Here is a 17,021-nt window from a genome sequence, read left to right as displayed (position 1 = left end):
TAGCCAGCGTCATTTTGCTATCGTTACTCGTCTCTTAAATTGTTTGACAAAGACCCAGTTGGAACCAATGACACGCATTATTACATTCAATTAATTTAAAAAAAGGCCTTAAAAATGTTAAAAAGTCGACGGGGGTCCAATCAACGGCTAACGAGAAGTTAGCATCAATTTAGGGATTGTTCTTCTTTAAATGACCATTATTTACGCGATAATTCCACGTGAAGGGACGCCAACAGGTATGATAACACAAATTAAAGAAACAATTCATCGCCAAATGAAAATAAAAGCAAACCAAAATAGAAGTGCTCAGTTTTTTTTTAATCATGGCTATTTACAATACCTTACTTAAAAATGTGTTCTTGTTTTAAGTACATACCTACCGTAATTTCTTGCTGTCCTTAGCTGAGATAAAAATACAAGGACATTCATGTATAGCTTCCTTTTTCTTATAATACAAAATCACATTTAGGGATACAATGAAAGTTTGGAGTAGGTGTGATTTATTTGTTAAAATTCCAAGTCGATCACCTTACATTCCTAGGTCCTGAGTAAATTGTTTTATCAACTTTGGTCACTTTTGACCCAGCAGTTTTTTGAGTGATAGATAATGTCATATATGTTACATACATGTTATACATTCAGTGTTTATTACATGGTATACTTGTGTAATACATCCATGTGGTTTTCATCACATACATCTAATAGACCTTTTTCACGTTCATAAGTAAAGAATATGTGATTCATTCAACCTTTTTGAAAGCGGAAATACATTATTTGTTACAAATCTGACGTGTGATTGCTCTGCCCTCCAAGTCCATATCATGTATATACAGTAAATTTAAGCAGACGTCAATAGAATTTCAGATAGCACAAGTAGCAACCATTAGAGAAAATAATCACAGTAATGATGAGATTCCAAGCATTGTTGGGTAGCCTTTGGAGTGAGCATAATGGTCCTTCATTGTTTTAGGGACTTGAATGTTTTGTGGTCAGTTTTTACATACAGTAGACGTCTTAGACGTACATGGCATCTTAATTTTAAGCACGTTTAAGCAACATTTCTGAATTGTTCTTGGGAGATTTTTAACATTTGTCTGAAAAGGTTTTTTTTGGTTTGCGCTGTGGTTGTAGATTTTTTTGGAAGCCTCCTATTTAATTGTCTGATTGCTTTTTCCCATATAATGATGGATACAAGTTCAAGAGTTTCTTCTCATTTCAAAATGTCCGGTCAAACAGAGGTAAAGTATTTTGCATTTCATTAGCAAAGCTGCTTGAACTATAGCTAAAACATATTTTTTATCATACATTAGTTTGAAAAGACATTCCGAATAGGTTGCTATATTAGGAGGGTATTGCAATATAGTTACAAAATTTCCCTTTTGAAGAACTCAGCACATTCTCAAATACTGTATGCCTTAACAGGTGTCTGCGATTCCCTTCACTAAAGAGAAGGATGTTGTGGAAAGAGTTGGAGGCAGTTCAGTGCAAAATTGTGAGTATTTCCAAATATTTTTGCAAATATCATTAAAAAAAACTTGAAAAATTTAACAGTTTTACTTTGTCTGTATGTAATTGTAGAATAATATTGAAACATATAAACATCACAGGTTTCATAACATAGTATCTGATTTTGACAACGTAATCCCATCAAGTATTTCAGTGTGTTGTACCTTCAGCTGCTAACTACGTGCCTTTTATTTTTTTTTCCAAAACTTGGTCTGATACATGGATGAACTCAGTCCTTGCTGGGTGCATTAAATTGCTTCAAAGTAACAATTCACTGCCTCAAAGAAACACCGCAATGCAATATATGGCATACTATAGTTGTTGGTTGGTTAGGTCCCTTAACCACTAGGGTTGTAAGGGCACCATTTATTCTGGTGTGACTTGGGGAAGTATAGCCTGGTGGCGCCAATCCCTGTTCAGGCCAACATATGTTTCCACCCGGTCTGATACCGGGGACCTTTCGCATGTTACGCGAATGTGCTTACCACTAGATGGTATTTTTATAAGAGCTTCTCACGTTTTAGAGCATTACAAAGCCATCAAAACGTACTTTGTGCATTCTGGAAAATTGGCCTCGATGTAGGTAGTTTTTACATAACTGAATCAGATAGATAGATAGATAGATAGATAGATAGATAGATAGATAGATAGATAGATAGATAGATAGATAGATAGATAGATAGATAGATAGATAGATAGATAGATAGATAGATAGATAGATAGATAGATAGATAGATAGATAGATAGATAGATACATAGATACTTTATTATTATAGACGTGGACACCTTCAGAATCTGGGATATGTAGAGTGAAGCGGCCTCACCTGATAATGAATGATTGGTTTGAAAGGTGATCTCCTATTACCCACTTCCAAGAACTGTGATCTCTCTAGCCAACTTTACTACTTTGTCATCTGCCCTTGAAGATGTGTTTACAGGTATCAATTAATGTATTTGACCTGTTGAAGTTAAGCCAATCCGTCTCTTCTTTCTCCCTGTCTCTTGGTTTTTAAAGTGAATGAGAAGAGCAGCTTTGATTTGTGGACTACCAATGTGTGAGTGATCTTCAGTAGGAATAGGCAGGCTTTGGCATCTGGTAAAAGACCAACACTGGATAATTCAGCCTCAAACAGATACTGATTACCATTTTCAATGTTAACAAGTCACAAAATTGGAGCCTTCCAAGTCAAAAACACATTTATTATTTGTTCATGTTATTTCTTTTGTTTGATTTGTAAAATATTGAAGTCTTGCCTTCAAACCTCGTTTGAAACGACAAGGACCACAATTTGGTTGAACCATTGCTTAGGCAATTAAACAACACCAGAATTTATAGGAAATTCAACTTAATTCTCTTTTTTTTTTTGAAAAATGACACCAAGACTGAAAAGAAAGGGTATACCTAATTAATGTTCAGGCATGCAGACAACAAATGTGCTGGTTGGATTTAATCGTAGATTGCTCTTTACTAGGGTCAGGTTCACCATGGGCCCTAATTTTAATTACCCGCCCACCCACGCATGAGCTACAATGAATAACTCATAGCAGAAGCAATTTCTACAGTCTCCAGCCAAAGGTGCTCCATGTATCCTTGGAAACTGTAATGAATTATGGACGCTCCCCGTTAAAATGTGTTGTATTACCCCATTCCAGGGCTTGCTCTCCTTGGCTGTCTTTTGATTCACTGATCGCGCCATACTGTTTTTCTTTTTTTCCCCTCTGCCTTCCCCTCAACCAGCAACTTTGCCACAATCTAGTCCCCAGGGATGTCCATCTGGCGTCTGCCATGCTCATCAGCTGAGGCGAGGAGATGGGTAACAGGGAGCCTGAACTTGACCGTAAATCTGTCCAGGCTGGTCGGTATTCCAATGTTGGCCTGACTACCATCGCAACACAGTAAGTCTGTCCAATATCAAAATAAAAAGTTGTTTATGACATCACCCAACAAAAGTCAACCAGACTGTCCTAACTTCCCAACCAATCTACTGTACATGAGTCCCACTTAAGGCTGCTTTACTTTTGACGGGCTGCGGAATAAAAAATGTCGATTTGCGTATGCTTGCTGTTATTGTCGTCCCCTTCTAAAATACTGCAACAGCTGAAGCTTGATGCCTCCGATGATTAAGAGCTGATGAGATATCTAAGCGGCGTTATTTAATATGGTGATGTACGGACATAATTCAGGCTTTCAAAAAACGATGAAGTCATATGCAACCCTTTCTCGGCTGCAATGCAGTGCCTGTGCTCGTCTCTTTCATACGCTCATTTTGCTGGGTATGATACTATTCCATACACATAGATGGGCACCCTCCCTCTTCTTATCTGAGAAATAAGCATTTTTACAGAGTTTGAGCTGTAAAAGGAGAGGAGCAGATAGCCCATAAATCTAACCATAAAATCGTTAAGTTGTCAGAGGTGCCATCAGCTATCAATCGTGTGCGGCAAGCTGATGAAGGGGAAATAGGTGATAAAAAACAGCATTTTAGGGAAATTATGTCCAGTCTTCCATTTGCGAAGTGCTGCAGTCGCATCGCGGCAGAATCTTAATCACTTTGCCAGTGTGGCCAGGGGACTGTTCTTGGTGTGACAGTGAGGAGGAGCACAGCCTGGTGGGAGGGTGTAGGGATGTGGAGGCGGAATGGGAGAGCCATAGGGGAAGGGTAGTAGCTGAGGTGTGAGGGGTATTTGGTGTGGTGGAAGGAGGGGTTGGGGGGCAGCGTTGTAGAAAATTATACAACTAGCATAAATCACTTATACACAACCGTTTTCCTCTCTCTCCCTCCATTTCTCGCTGCCCCCCACCCCCATCTCTGTTAGATGTTCTCTTCTTTTCTTGTTCGTGGACGAGCGTCTTCCCTTCTCCTTATTTGCATTCCTGCTGCTCCGAGCTTCGACATCCTTCTCTGCCACAGCCAACCTCCCCCTCCTCACAGACACATTTCCATTCTTTCCTCGCCACGAAGCGTTAGTGGTCACACTCCTTTTCTCCTCCTCCTTCTATTCTCCATCCATCTCAACTTCATTTCCACCCTGGTTTGTTTACATGCTTTCTATATTGATCTGCTTTTTGTGGCCTACGGGGGATTTATCCCCCCGGTCCTGTATTAGCAAACCCCAGGATTGACTTGTCTCTCTTAGATGGTCCAGAAGTAACACGCGCCCCCAAATAAAATGAAATCGCATCAGAGCACACAGCTTATTTTCGTGTTTTATCAGTGTGACAGGCTTATTTCTCTAATCTGGAATCAACCCCCTGAAATGGAAAAGCATCACAGGGGAAATTTATTTTGGAATCTCAATGCCTAAGTGTATTTTTTTTTTCAATTAACTCAGGTAAAACCTTTTTAACAATGCCTCCCTGGACACTTTAAAATCACAATTTAGAGCTTCAAAGAGCTGTAAGGAAATTTCCTTTTCACTTGTAGTATACAAATAGTATTTTTCTTTGAATTCACTGCCATAGTGATATAAATAAAGCTGTGATTAATACTTTACTTTAACTTCCGATAACATGCCTATTTAAAAAGCACATTTGTGGCCTGTTGATCATTTTTCAGGATCATACTGCATTATTTTTAAGATATATTTGATATTTCATCTGTGTTTGGTACACTTACAGGTTTTATTTCTTTAATCAAATCCAAATATAGAAATAAAATACATTGTTTGCAATTTATTTATTTATTTATTTAGCTTTTTTTTTTTTTTTTACAAAACTGAACATATTCCTGTGTTATGTTTACTAACAAAAACCAACAAAACAAAATAGCATGGATTTTGGTGTGATTAAAGATTTACAGAAAAGAAAAAAAAATCAAAATACCTCAGGTATCAATCTTTTTCTGTATTAATATAATCAGAACTATTCCCATATTGTTACATTTTGTCCCGTACAAAAATAATTGTTATGCCCTCGCTGGTAAATGTGAACAATGCTTGAAATTACTGAGGCATAATAGTGCAAATGCATCAAGGAAAGTAGCCTAATCTATTTGTTTTCGATGGTGATTCATCATTAATTTTAACTTTTTGCATGGTTTTGCTCCAGCGCTGTTATGGTTTGGTGACCCTGTTTGAGAAATGCACGTTTATACGTATGATCATTCATGCATTTTTTTCAATACCAAAATCGATATTGTTTTTTTCTATAGAATTCAGTTTTTTTACCAGTAGGAGACACTAATTAAGACACAATGTCGCTTTATGCTTCAATAACCATTGAATTGAATTGCATTGAATGGAATTGTCTTTATTGTCATTTATATTAACATTGTGAAACATTATAGGCGACAATATTAGACATGGCACACCAGGGTAAGCATGTAGTCAATACTTTAAAGAGAAAAATAAGATGGAAAAGTTTCAGGATAAAAATGCAAACATATCTACAAAGTAGTGCCTAGAGACCTAGTTATAATAATAGTGCAATTACATTACAGCAATTAAAAGTAATGCAATAACATTAAGCAGCAACAACAAAAACCTTTATGAGCAACAAAACAAAAAAAAAACAATAAACAAATAAGTTGCAAGATTTATATGTTTACAGTTTTGCACGCTTGTTTTGGGTGGTGATGGCCCTGGGTAAAAGGCGCTTTTTCACTACACAGTCCCAGCCTTCCTTGCCCTCGCCTTTATTCGTTTTCCATTATGATAAAGTCCCTGGTTCTTGGTCGTTGGCAGCAATGTTCTTCGTATTACCACATTAGAGGTTCCATGAGACAGTCCCGGGACTAAAACGTCAAGTGCATCACTGCCGATCACTGATTGCTCGGCGATGGATCTTACCAAAGAGCTGCATGCAAGACGAAGCCACCATTTAGTCTCTCCGTCTTACCTGAACAAAAAACTATTTTTCTGAGTTATTGCTACCCGTAATTCTTCTCCGTGGTCAGTTGGCGAGGAGCAGTCGAAGAACGAATCGAGCAGAGGCTCGATGCAACAAAATTGAAGTTGTTCAAACATGCAACAGGGTAAGCTGACATATTAGCCTTTTAGCTAACATTTTGCATGTGTGTTCAGTGGTAAACAAAAAAAATATATAACTAATAGTTTATTTGTCTTTGAATGTTTGCCAGATGTTTCATTTATATTTTAAAGCATATGTGTTTAAAGGCAGTATTAACTATTTTCTGTGAGTATGTGATGGCTAATTACAAGATAACATTTGCTACATTTGCTAGTGGTTCATGACAATATAGCAGGGTTTTTCAACCTTTTTTTAGCCAAAGCACACTTTATAATGTTAAAAAATCTCGAGGCACACTGTCGAAAATGTTTACAAATTAATTCACAACACATTATTTTTAATCTTATATTATACGCTCACTTGAAATTAAGGTGTAAAAAGGTTTTTATTTCATTTTGTTCACAGCTTTACTGTAATTTTAGATTTACCCATGTTTTCAACAGTTTTCGTGTTTCCCAACATTTTCTCATGTTTTTTTTCTAGAAAAAATATTAACAAACTTAAAATAAATTAAGAATAACTACATCAGCAAAAATATGTGCAAGATCTTTGATTTGATCATCTGTGCGGTGGAATCTTACTTTCCTACAGTTGACTTTTTTATCCTGTCTTTCTATAAAAAATATTTGACCATTTTGGAACAAAACGTGTGTTAGTTTGACCCAACATATTTTAGTGTAATGGTTCAAGTAGGTCTTAAAAGCCGACGTGTGTTATGAGTAAAAATTACGATTTTATTTTAGTAATATTACAATTCTTTTGAAATGTAAAATACAACACATATTAATATCTATGTGATTACCTAATTAGATTCAGCCCCCTATTATTACATATTAAAATGTGTATGTCATTTGTGTAATTCAGATCTTTCTTTGCTGCCAGACAATTATCAGTTTGGCAATTGAGTTACCAAGTGATGACGACATCATGTCATCGTTCCAGGCTTCAACACCACTCAATGTTCGAAGAAACATTCATCTTTGCATCCTTATTTGTGTGTTCGATGCATTTTCTTCTATATTTGCTATTCTATTTTTATGTGCACATAACATAAATAAATCTTTCTACATACAAGTACTTTCCTTTTTTTTTTTTTCATCAAACTGTTTTTAAAGCTTCTGATAATTGAAATACTAAAGCCTCCCGGCATACGAAACCATGACAAAAATGTGTCTTTTCAAGTTACTAACCAAATGTTAATTTCAATGGCAATGATTTAATAATGGTGTTAAGTGACTGTGTCTCATTTATTTTTCTTAAAACACATAAAGGTCCATGAATGCAATGTTAAAACCAAATCGATAACATAAAGGAAATAAATATTAACAGTCAGAAACATAAAATATTAGTCATCTCACAATCATACCAATACTATCAGTTATAATAAGAATACCTATATTATTAATATGCAGTCATTGAATTGTATATTGAATACATAGAATGTGTACATTTTCACTGTCTCTTCAACACATACATTTTGTTAAAATGATCAATAAAAACCAATGAGATAAAAAATATATTAATGGTGGAAAATATATAATATTAATCCTCTTACCATTATAACAATTCCACGAGTAATACTAATAACAAAAATATTACCAGGAAAAAATAAGAATCATGTTGAAAAATAATCCAATTTCATGTACATCAGGTCGCAAATCTGACCACAAGAGGGCAGTATGTCGCCCGGGAATGGTGCGGTCCGACCGATAGGATAGGAAAAGGCAACTCAGAAAAGTACTTGGTGCCGGTGGCGAGGCGAGGAGAGCTGGAACCATGTAGTAGAGAAGAGGCTTTTGTCTGTTACGTCTTTTTAAGAGACTTGGAGTGCCTACAAGAGACCAACAGGTCAAACAGTTGGTGCCCAGGGTAAGAAGAGTCTTATATGATGTTGATGGGTCTGCAGAGGTATTGCGAGCCAGCAATGTCCTCCAGACTGGGCAGGGAGATGTAACTAGAGTAAATTATCATAATAAATTATAGAGCTGCACAATTCACCGAAATGTAATCAATATTGTGATGTTACATAGTGCGATTGTGTAACTACAAGACACTGCATTTTTTTCAAGGATTGATAGTTCAATGTTTGTGAATGATGGAGTGTTTGGCCCAGTAGAATTGTCACAGTTGGGGTTTTAACGGCACCAGCCTTCAGTGAAGTTTTAACGACACTAGCGGAAAAAAGAGGCGCAGCAAAGTTTGCAAGCAGTATGTGTGTGACTGTGATAGGCTCCTGTATGCTGTCAGTCAAACATCCCGGCATAATTTTCTAGCAAAACAATGAACGACGAGACGCAACAGCTAGTAGCCTTAGCGACTCGTTACATTGAAAAGAAATTCATCACAAAAATAGGACTCTGAGGAAAATCAGAAGACCCCAAAAAATGGTGATCACCAGCGGGTGCTCCGTGGATTGTTATCTCGTCCGAGAATCGACTGACGCAGGGTCGGGCAAGAAAGCAAGATCGAGACTGCAGGTCCAGCCTACTGTCACGGCTAGGCTAACAAATCTCTTAAGACACCCCATGGGGAGATTGTATTTCACCAACGGCATCTCCATCTCTGCAGTCCTTTGAGACATTTTGTGATTAAGGGGTATACAAATAAATTTGACTTGATTGAAAATCGTAATTATTATTATTATTGTTATTATTATTTTATTTTTATTTTCAAAATTGTGCTGTCCTGGTAAATTACATATATTGTGATTACGTTGCAAAAAAATTAAGTAATTCATTTATCAAATTAGCTAGTTTGTTGAAAACTATAGACAATAACGAGCTGCACATATATGTGCTTATATGCCATATGCCATATGCCAAACCCTGAATTAGCTCGCCAGTAGTATTGCAGGTTGGACATACAGCAAACCAAAACATTTTTTCTCCCTTTGTCTTTCTTTTATGAGCGCTCTCCCTTACAATATATTTCATACAAAAAAGTGTTATGCCATCACTGGTAAATGTGATGAAAGCGTGAAAATTACTGAGGCGTATAAATTCGAAAGTATCAAGGAAAGTAGCCTCATATAATTGTTGTCAATGTTGATTTCAACCCTTGCATAGTTTTGCTTTGCCTACATGGTTTGGTGTCCTTGTTTGAGAAATGCTTCACATTTTCTTTCCTTAGCCCCTTTGAGAAGTGCCCTCTACATTCATTTATCAGGTGTCACAAAGTTCAAAACGCTGTGAAAAACAACACTGCTGTATTTCTCACCTCAAATGGACCAGAAGCTATTGATTGACTATTTAAGGCCAGTACTTCTGTTGCATTCATGAGGGATTCTCGCAAGTTAGCCTCCTTCTTTCATTTACTGACAGTGGGCAACATATGAACGCATTACTGTCCACAATGACTAATGTTAGTTAGAGGTGCTCTGTGGTAACGCGTTCAATGCTGAGTGCCGTCTTTTCAGGGGCTTTGCTGCCACCTTTGGGTTTGCCGGGGTACTGTTATGCAGTATCCATTTGGAGCCTGTCAGTTTTGGGGCTACTCTGCAGTGAAGTCGCATAGCACGTGTTTGTGACGGAGGGTAGTTTAATTGCACAGCTAACCTTACCGTATTACAGCTGGTGAAGCCGCGAACATGCAAGCAGAACGTGAAACAGCCTGACACACAGATATACTGCCCAGATGGTTTAAACTTTGATTTATTTTTATCAAACCTGCAGCAATATTTTCTTCTGGTGATTTTATTTGTGTGTTTGTTTGTATTGATACTCACACTTCAAGTCAAACTTGAAGCACGAGTGAAAACAATTTAAAAGGGTTTAAAAATGCCCTGAAGATTTTTTAACATTTTATTTTGTGCAGCCAATTTCTGCCAATATATCAGGGTACTCGTTCACCACATTAAATTACTACCAAAGCAATGCACCTATGGTTATAGTACTATTTTTTATGTCAAAAGAGAACCATAAGATAGTTTGAGCACTGATTTGTTTGAACATCATTTTTTTTCCCAGTCTGCTAACAGGTATCTGAGTTTTGATTTAATCACTATCGAATGTTTGCTATTGTTCATTAGAAAATCATTGTGTGAAACCTACTGAGACTTATCCTGGATTTTGTTGCAGATCATTGAACGTCAACATACCCCATATGGGACACATGTATATCCAAATGTTCATTTTGAGCTTCTTGTATTCGCGAAACGAGGGCTGTTTTTCTTCTTTTTTGTAAGATGACGCTTTAAGGGTTTGCCTTTTTTTCCCTGCATTTTTTTTCCGTAGTTTAGGGAGTGGTCATTTGGATTGACATATTAGTGCAGTTACAACTATATCAGCCAGGGGGCAGTCGAGCACATGCATGAACAGAGCAGGCGTGTCATGTACCACTGCACTTCACTTTCGGCCTGAGAGGCTTTCTCTTCCATATCCCAATTTGTCAACGTATGCAAATAATTGAAATAGTTTCAATTAATTTGATTAATACGGGCCCCCTTTTTCATGTTATTTGTTTTAGAACTATCTGGATGGTTGCTCTATGAAACATATATAATTATAAGGCTTTTGTGGTCTGTATCTCCTTTAATATTCAGTACACAACTATTAAATCATGTTTTATTTTCCACTCCGAGGTCAGAGAAGGAAAAGAGAAGAAAGTAGTGATGCCCGTATTTTCTTACTTAATGAAAGACAATGATCAGAATAAAAGAATGTTCAACACAAAACAGTTTAAATAGCTGGCGTAAAATAAAATTCATACACACCTAGTTTGCACATCTGTCACAGTCCAATGAACTAATTTGTAATTTGACTTTTATGCTTGTAAAAAAGTTGTATGACTTTATTCTATTTAGCTATTTATCTAACTATATACATTGCTACCCTGAGAGCTTCCTTACCAGCGTTCTAACTAACTAGTTTTTTACATAGCCAGGTTTAAAGCAGTAGTTAGTTATATCTAACTAGCTTTCTCATTAATATCGATGTCCTACTCAGTCTTCATCTAGCAAACGATGGTATTAGTTTACCACGTGCTGTATTTGTGTGTTTGTATATGTGGGTGTTTCATGTTTTTGAATAAATACTCCCTGGTTTCAAGATAGTTTTGCAGGTGTCCCTACAGATATGTATTATTAACCTTTTTTTCTTTCTTTTTTGAGCGACTGCATTAAAATGAACACCTGTAACTTGACACGAAATCCTCTCTTCTCAAATGCCAAGGGCAGGTTTATGGCTCATGGGAATGGGTACATACACACATGCACACACAGGCCAATAGTTTGTGCGCAAGCATGTCGTCTAGTCTGGCATTCTCTCGCTTTTAAAAGTTTGCAGCACCCTGGATGAAATCCAAATGGAGGCCATTTTGGTTTTGCCCCATGTTTGCACAGTTTGTGTCTTTGCTGGTGGGGGATGGGTGTACTGCTGCTGCTACCCTGAAGACTCCTGTTAATGTTTTAGTCATTCTAGAGTCCCTTGGCCGGGAGACGGATTCAGTCAAAAGCTGTTGAGCACCCTCAGGTCTTTACAGTGATTTACTGCATATTTGGACATCTGCAAAGAGCTTCTGCACCTTGAAATTATCGCGCTACCTTCGGTGTCAATCCGTTTCTGCAGTAGTAAACCCTTGCTGATGTACATGCAATCCTAAGTCACCTTGAAGATGTCCAATGTGGAGCCACTTCTGTCACCTTCTCTTGCAATCATCCATCGCCATCGCCCTCAAGTCTTTAGTTCCCCCAATCATCCTCACCCCCACCAACCATACCCCATCAAATGTTGTCCATCAGATATAATATGCGCTTCTCCTGATCCCATGTCTCCTAACCCACCTCTCGCTCACCAGCTGGACACATCAATCCTTCTGACAGGTGCTGGTCAGTTCGCTCCTTACTGGGCAGCAGCCCAAAAAGGAAACACATAAGTCTTGGAGCACATCATACAAATGTAGACGACAAGAAATCATGGTGATAACACATGCACCTTTAGGAGGTATCCGTCTTGACTAACACGACAATTGACAGAAACGGCTTATCAATATGTTGCGTTACCTTGACAAGTGTTCTTTATTTTTTTGTTGGCCACAACGGCCACCATGGCTCATTTGAGGAGGCAAGCTGTCACTAGTCATCAATAATACATTTGTGTGGTGTGGGTGGTGCAGGCTATTTAGCATGTTTTGCACGATGATGGCCAGAGGCCTTCCAAGTTTACCATTCTGAAACGTGCCATTTGCATCCACGAGTTCATAACTGCGACATTTACTAAAGAACACCATGCATACTGGTATGCAAAGTCCAGGAGGCACGCAGACAGGATAATTACGGGCCAGAATCTGTCCACAGTTCCAGACTTTCAAGTACTCATTGCCTTTGAGAGTTTTACACCCAGAGTGGTTGAATAGCCCCAGGGAAACAAGGTATTCATTGATTTATTGCTTGCCCTCAAGTCTTTGTTTCTTCAGACCACTTCATCATCCACCTCTGAAGAAAAAAAACAAAAATGGCTGGTCATCACTGTTGATATTTTGGGTTATATTGGAAGTTCTAGGCATTTAGATATCTTGCACTGAAGTGAAGGTTACCATATTTTCTGGAATTAAGTCACTCTAGAGTTTAAGTTGAAACGACCTAAAATGCTTTAAAAACATACCAAAGTTTTCTGGAGTGTTAAAAGTGGTGTCTGTAACTTAAAAATATTCTACTTGCTGACAGCATCTTCTGGCTGAAATCATCATTGCAGTCTCTGTCAAGCTGCTTTTGTGGCAAATGCACGTACGTGTCTCTCTTAGATGCGGTCGAGTAAACTCTTCTTTTTTTTCATCTTTTTTGGGGGTATGGGTTGGCATTTGGACTGTATTTGAAACAGTCTTTTTCTTACCTTCACCATTTTCATCCTAGAATAAAAGAAAACAACGGGCATGAGCTTGAAATCACTCTGCCCCTTACTTCTTTCCTTGCCTATTGCGCTGCGTGGCCGTAACACTGATGATAAAAGTAGGATAGAAGGGGATAGGCACGCTAAATGGTTTTTATAAAGGCTCTTTGAACTCCATCGGGAATTTTTTGAGTCAAGTCAAGTCATGTTTATTTGTATAGCCCTTAATCACAAAGAGTCTCAAAGGGCTGCACAGACCACAGATTATTGCAAACCATAGACTATTATTACACCATCAACCTGATCTAAAACTTACATGAGGGAATAATAAAAAAAAATAATACACGGATACACAGATATTGTCAACATGAAATATAGGTTATTCATTTGCTATAGAATAGAAATGTGTTTTAATGTTAGATTTAAAAATCTCCACTGAGGTTGCAAATCAAATCTCAGAGGGAAGACCATTCCACAGCACCGGGGCCCGAATGGAGAACGCTCTCGAACCTGCGGATCTCTTCTTGGCTCTTGGGATCATACTTGCACATACTTTATAAAGAAAATATTTTATTTTAAACTTTTCAAATACATCAAAGTACGCAACCCACCATCAAATACATTTTTTAGGCTTATGCCGTTGCAACACAAAATAATATGCTCCCTGAACCTACTTTCTGGATTTGACTTGGTTTTACATCAGAAGAAAACAAGGCTTGATTTTGGCGCATGTGACAAATACGAACGTCTGTGAAATTAGATCTATTTAATACATTTTATCTTACCCAAAGTAAAATACAACTTATAGTTTTCAAAACAGTATATCCATACATATCTGAAGTAAAGGGATAGTTAATTTTGAAACATTCAGAATTAAACTCTTTTTTAATACGGCCCGCCAAACAAAACTGGCAAAAATATAATGATAGTGTATCCTCACACTATTAACGTAAGTAAATAATTCACTTTTTCCACCCAAATTGAGACTTTTGTATAGAAAGCTCTTTTATCTGCACAAATGCCCAATTTGGTCAACCAATCATATTTTATACAGCCAATAAATAGTGCAATAATATATATTGACAATATACTCTTTGAAATTATAATTTGATAGTAGTTTTTTGCAAAAGGAAAAAAATAATAATTATAAATTACAGTACTTAAGTACAGTATTTGTTGTTTGGAATGTTCTTTTCATGCCACATTTGTGTCATCTGCATTATGGTAACAAAATATCACCTGAAGTGGATCGTGTCCTGAATCCAAAGAGTAGTGCAGTAAAAATAAAGAAGTGATTTAAAGCAATCAATCTTTTAACAGCATGACTGTATTCACAAGTGGAAGGTTTAAAATCAGTTTCATTTTTAATTCGCAATTGCCCTCTTCTCCTCCTCTGCACCTGCCTGCTGCTCCACCTTAACAGCTCAAGTCACGTCACATCGTAAGCATTTGGTTTTTCCTTTACATGTTATTTAATCATATGCACATAAATTGCACATAAGTAGTTTGTTTTGGAAACTTCCTGTGTTGCACGGCACCAGTAAAATGGAATTTGCAAGCATCCCCTTTAACATACTAAAGTCAAGCAAGTAAAAGTCAACTCTTTATTTGCCACAAACATGGCAATAGATTAGGTCTGAGTAAATAAAGTATGACAAACACAAGAAAAACATGTTTGAAATACAACTACAGCTCATTTGCAAGCCTGAAATCCTAAATTCTTTTTTCTTGTAACAAATGTTTCCAGGTTACACAAAGTCTTGTTTTTATATAAAGGCCGAGATGCAGTATGTACTCTTACTTGTCAGCAAAAAAATATATACGGAAGCATGTTTTATTCACTTAAAAAAACACTAAAATGTTGTGGAGTATTTTTTTTTTATAACTTTTTTTCTGTGTTTCCATTTTTATCAGTGCTTCAGAATAAAATATTTCATTTTTGTTTCCCTTTTTTCAGAATGTTTTTTAGGTTGTTTGAATCTTTTTGTAGTTTTCTGAATATTTTGTCTCACGGAGCTAACAATTTTTTTTGCTTGCAGTACCGCATTTTTTTTTAGTTGATTGCACAACACAGGGTTTTTTTTTTAATAGCATCATACAGTTTTGTCTGATGAATAGATTCACACTATATTTGCAAATCAATTTATTGTAGCATTAAACATCCCTGTAACTTACTTTTGCTCGGAAAAAAGGAAAATCTTTTTTTTTTTATAAATTATTCCCTAGATTCTCATGGTTAATCTGTTCCATAATCAACCAAATTAAATTCTACAAAGTTGGAACTAATATATATATACACTCTCTCTCTCTCTCTCTCTCTCTCTCTCTCTCTCTCTCTCTCTCTCTCTCTCTCTCTCTCTCTCTCTCTCTCTCTCTCTCTCTCTCTCTCTCTCTCTCTCTCTCTCTATATATATATATATCATATCTCATCTCATCTTATTAGCTGTACTGCTTATCCTTATTAGGGTCGCGGGGTGGCTGGAGCCCATCCCAGCCATCTCCGGGCAGTGGGACACCCTGAACTGGTTGCCAGCCTATCGCAAGGCACACGGGGACAGACAACTCACTCGCTCAGTCACACTTAGGGACAATTTAGACCGGCCAATTCACCTGAAATGCATGTCTTAGGAATGTATATATGTGTATATATATATATATATATATATATATATATATATATATATATATATATATATTTCTATCTCTCTGTCACTCCTTCTGCTCTCTCTCTCTCTCTCTCTCTCTCTCTGTCTCCATTTTCCACTTTCTCTCTCTCTCTTGGAGTGAACCGAATTTATATACTTTTATCAAAATTCTCATGTTTAGAGGTTCTTATATACTGTGTGTAATTTAGGAAAATTATTTCTTATGGAGGCAAGAGACACTAAGGGCCACTAGCGACTAAAGTGCCACAAAATCAACATTTCTTTTAAAATAACCATTTTATGTTACTCATATTAAAATTTTCTGATGGCTGGCCGGATTAAAAGACCTGGTGGGCTGTAGTTTCCCCACCCTTGCTTTACGCAATATGCTTACTCCAGGAATAGTTCAAAACCATTCAAACTAATCTATTGCGATGAATTATCGGTGCACATAAATACACAATACATCTCTCAAATGTTCGTCCAACTCTTTGCAGTTGGAATGCTTTGGCCAGGTTTGGGATTTGGCTAAAATTAGCGGCGCTGCTTGTTGTCCAAAAGTATGTGATTCTCCGGCCAGAAGCTATTGTTTGCCAGCTCAATAAATGCCCAGATGTCAGTACCCTAGCATCGAGTGACCTGAGTGAAAATCAGACATACATGCAAATCAGAAAAAACAGCAGCTGGTATTGGTGAAGATGAAAAATAAGCCCCACCTCCAACTCCCACCCCCAACCAATATATTGTCGTCCAATATTGTCATGCATCATCTGCTGCAGTAGATGTAGTCACGCTGCAGACCTTTCCCTCTATTTGCTCCCAACTGGATGAGAAGCCACGAAGCATTTTCGCCCCCTTTTGAAACTCCGCCTACCCGACCAAATTCTCTCCTGAAAGCCCAGTGTTGCCAGCCACGGAGCAAGCAGTTTTGTGGTCCTATTAAAAATACTTTTTCCTCGCTTTTGCTCGGTCTTTATAACAATGGTGTGTGGCTATTTATTTTCAGGGGCGCATTACTGTTCCAGACATGGGTGTGGGCTTAAACGGACATGGTAAACCTAGTAAAGTTGGAGGAAA

The 17,021-nt window shown here is 37.3% G+C and overlaps 1 long non-coding RNA gene across 1 annotated transcript in view; it reads left to right on the top strand.

Moving 5' to 3' along the window:
* The window catches only part of LOC148369292 (uncharacterized), a 43,379-nt gene continuing 26,358 nt past the window's right edge, over positions 1–17,021 (top strand). Inside the window, exons 1-3 of the long non-coding RNA XR_015849995.1 lie at positions 1–236; positions 1,423–1,492; positions 3,245–3,402. This is a non-coding gene — a long non-coding RNA (uncharacterized LOC148369292). The remainder of the gene's footprint in view (positions 237–1,422; positions 1,493–3,244; positions 3,403–17,021) is intronic.

Source organism: Urocampus carinirostris, chromosome 3 (genome assembly GCF_059441175.1).
Source record: "Urocampus carinirostris isolate Australia breed hairy pipefish chromosome 3, RoL_Ucar_1.0, whole genome shotgun sequence".
Taxonomy (NCBI): Eukaryota; Metazoa; Chordata; class Actinopteri; order Syngnathiformes; family Syngnathidae; genus Urocampus; species Urocampus carinirostris.
Note: the sequence above shows the minus strand (reverse complement) of the source record. Positions and strands in the feature narration are given on the sequence as shown.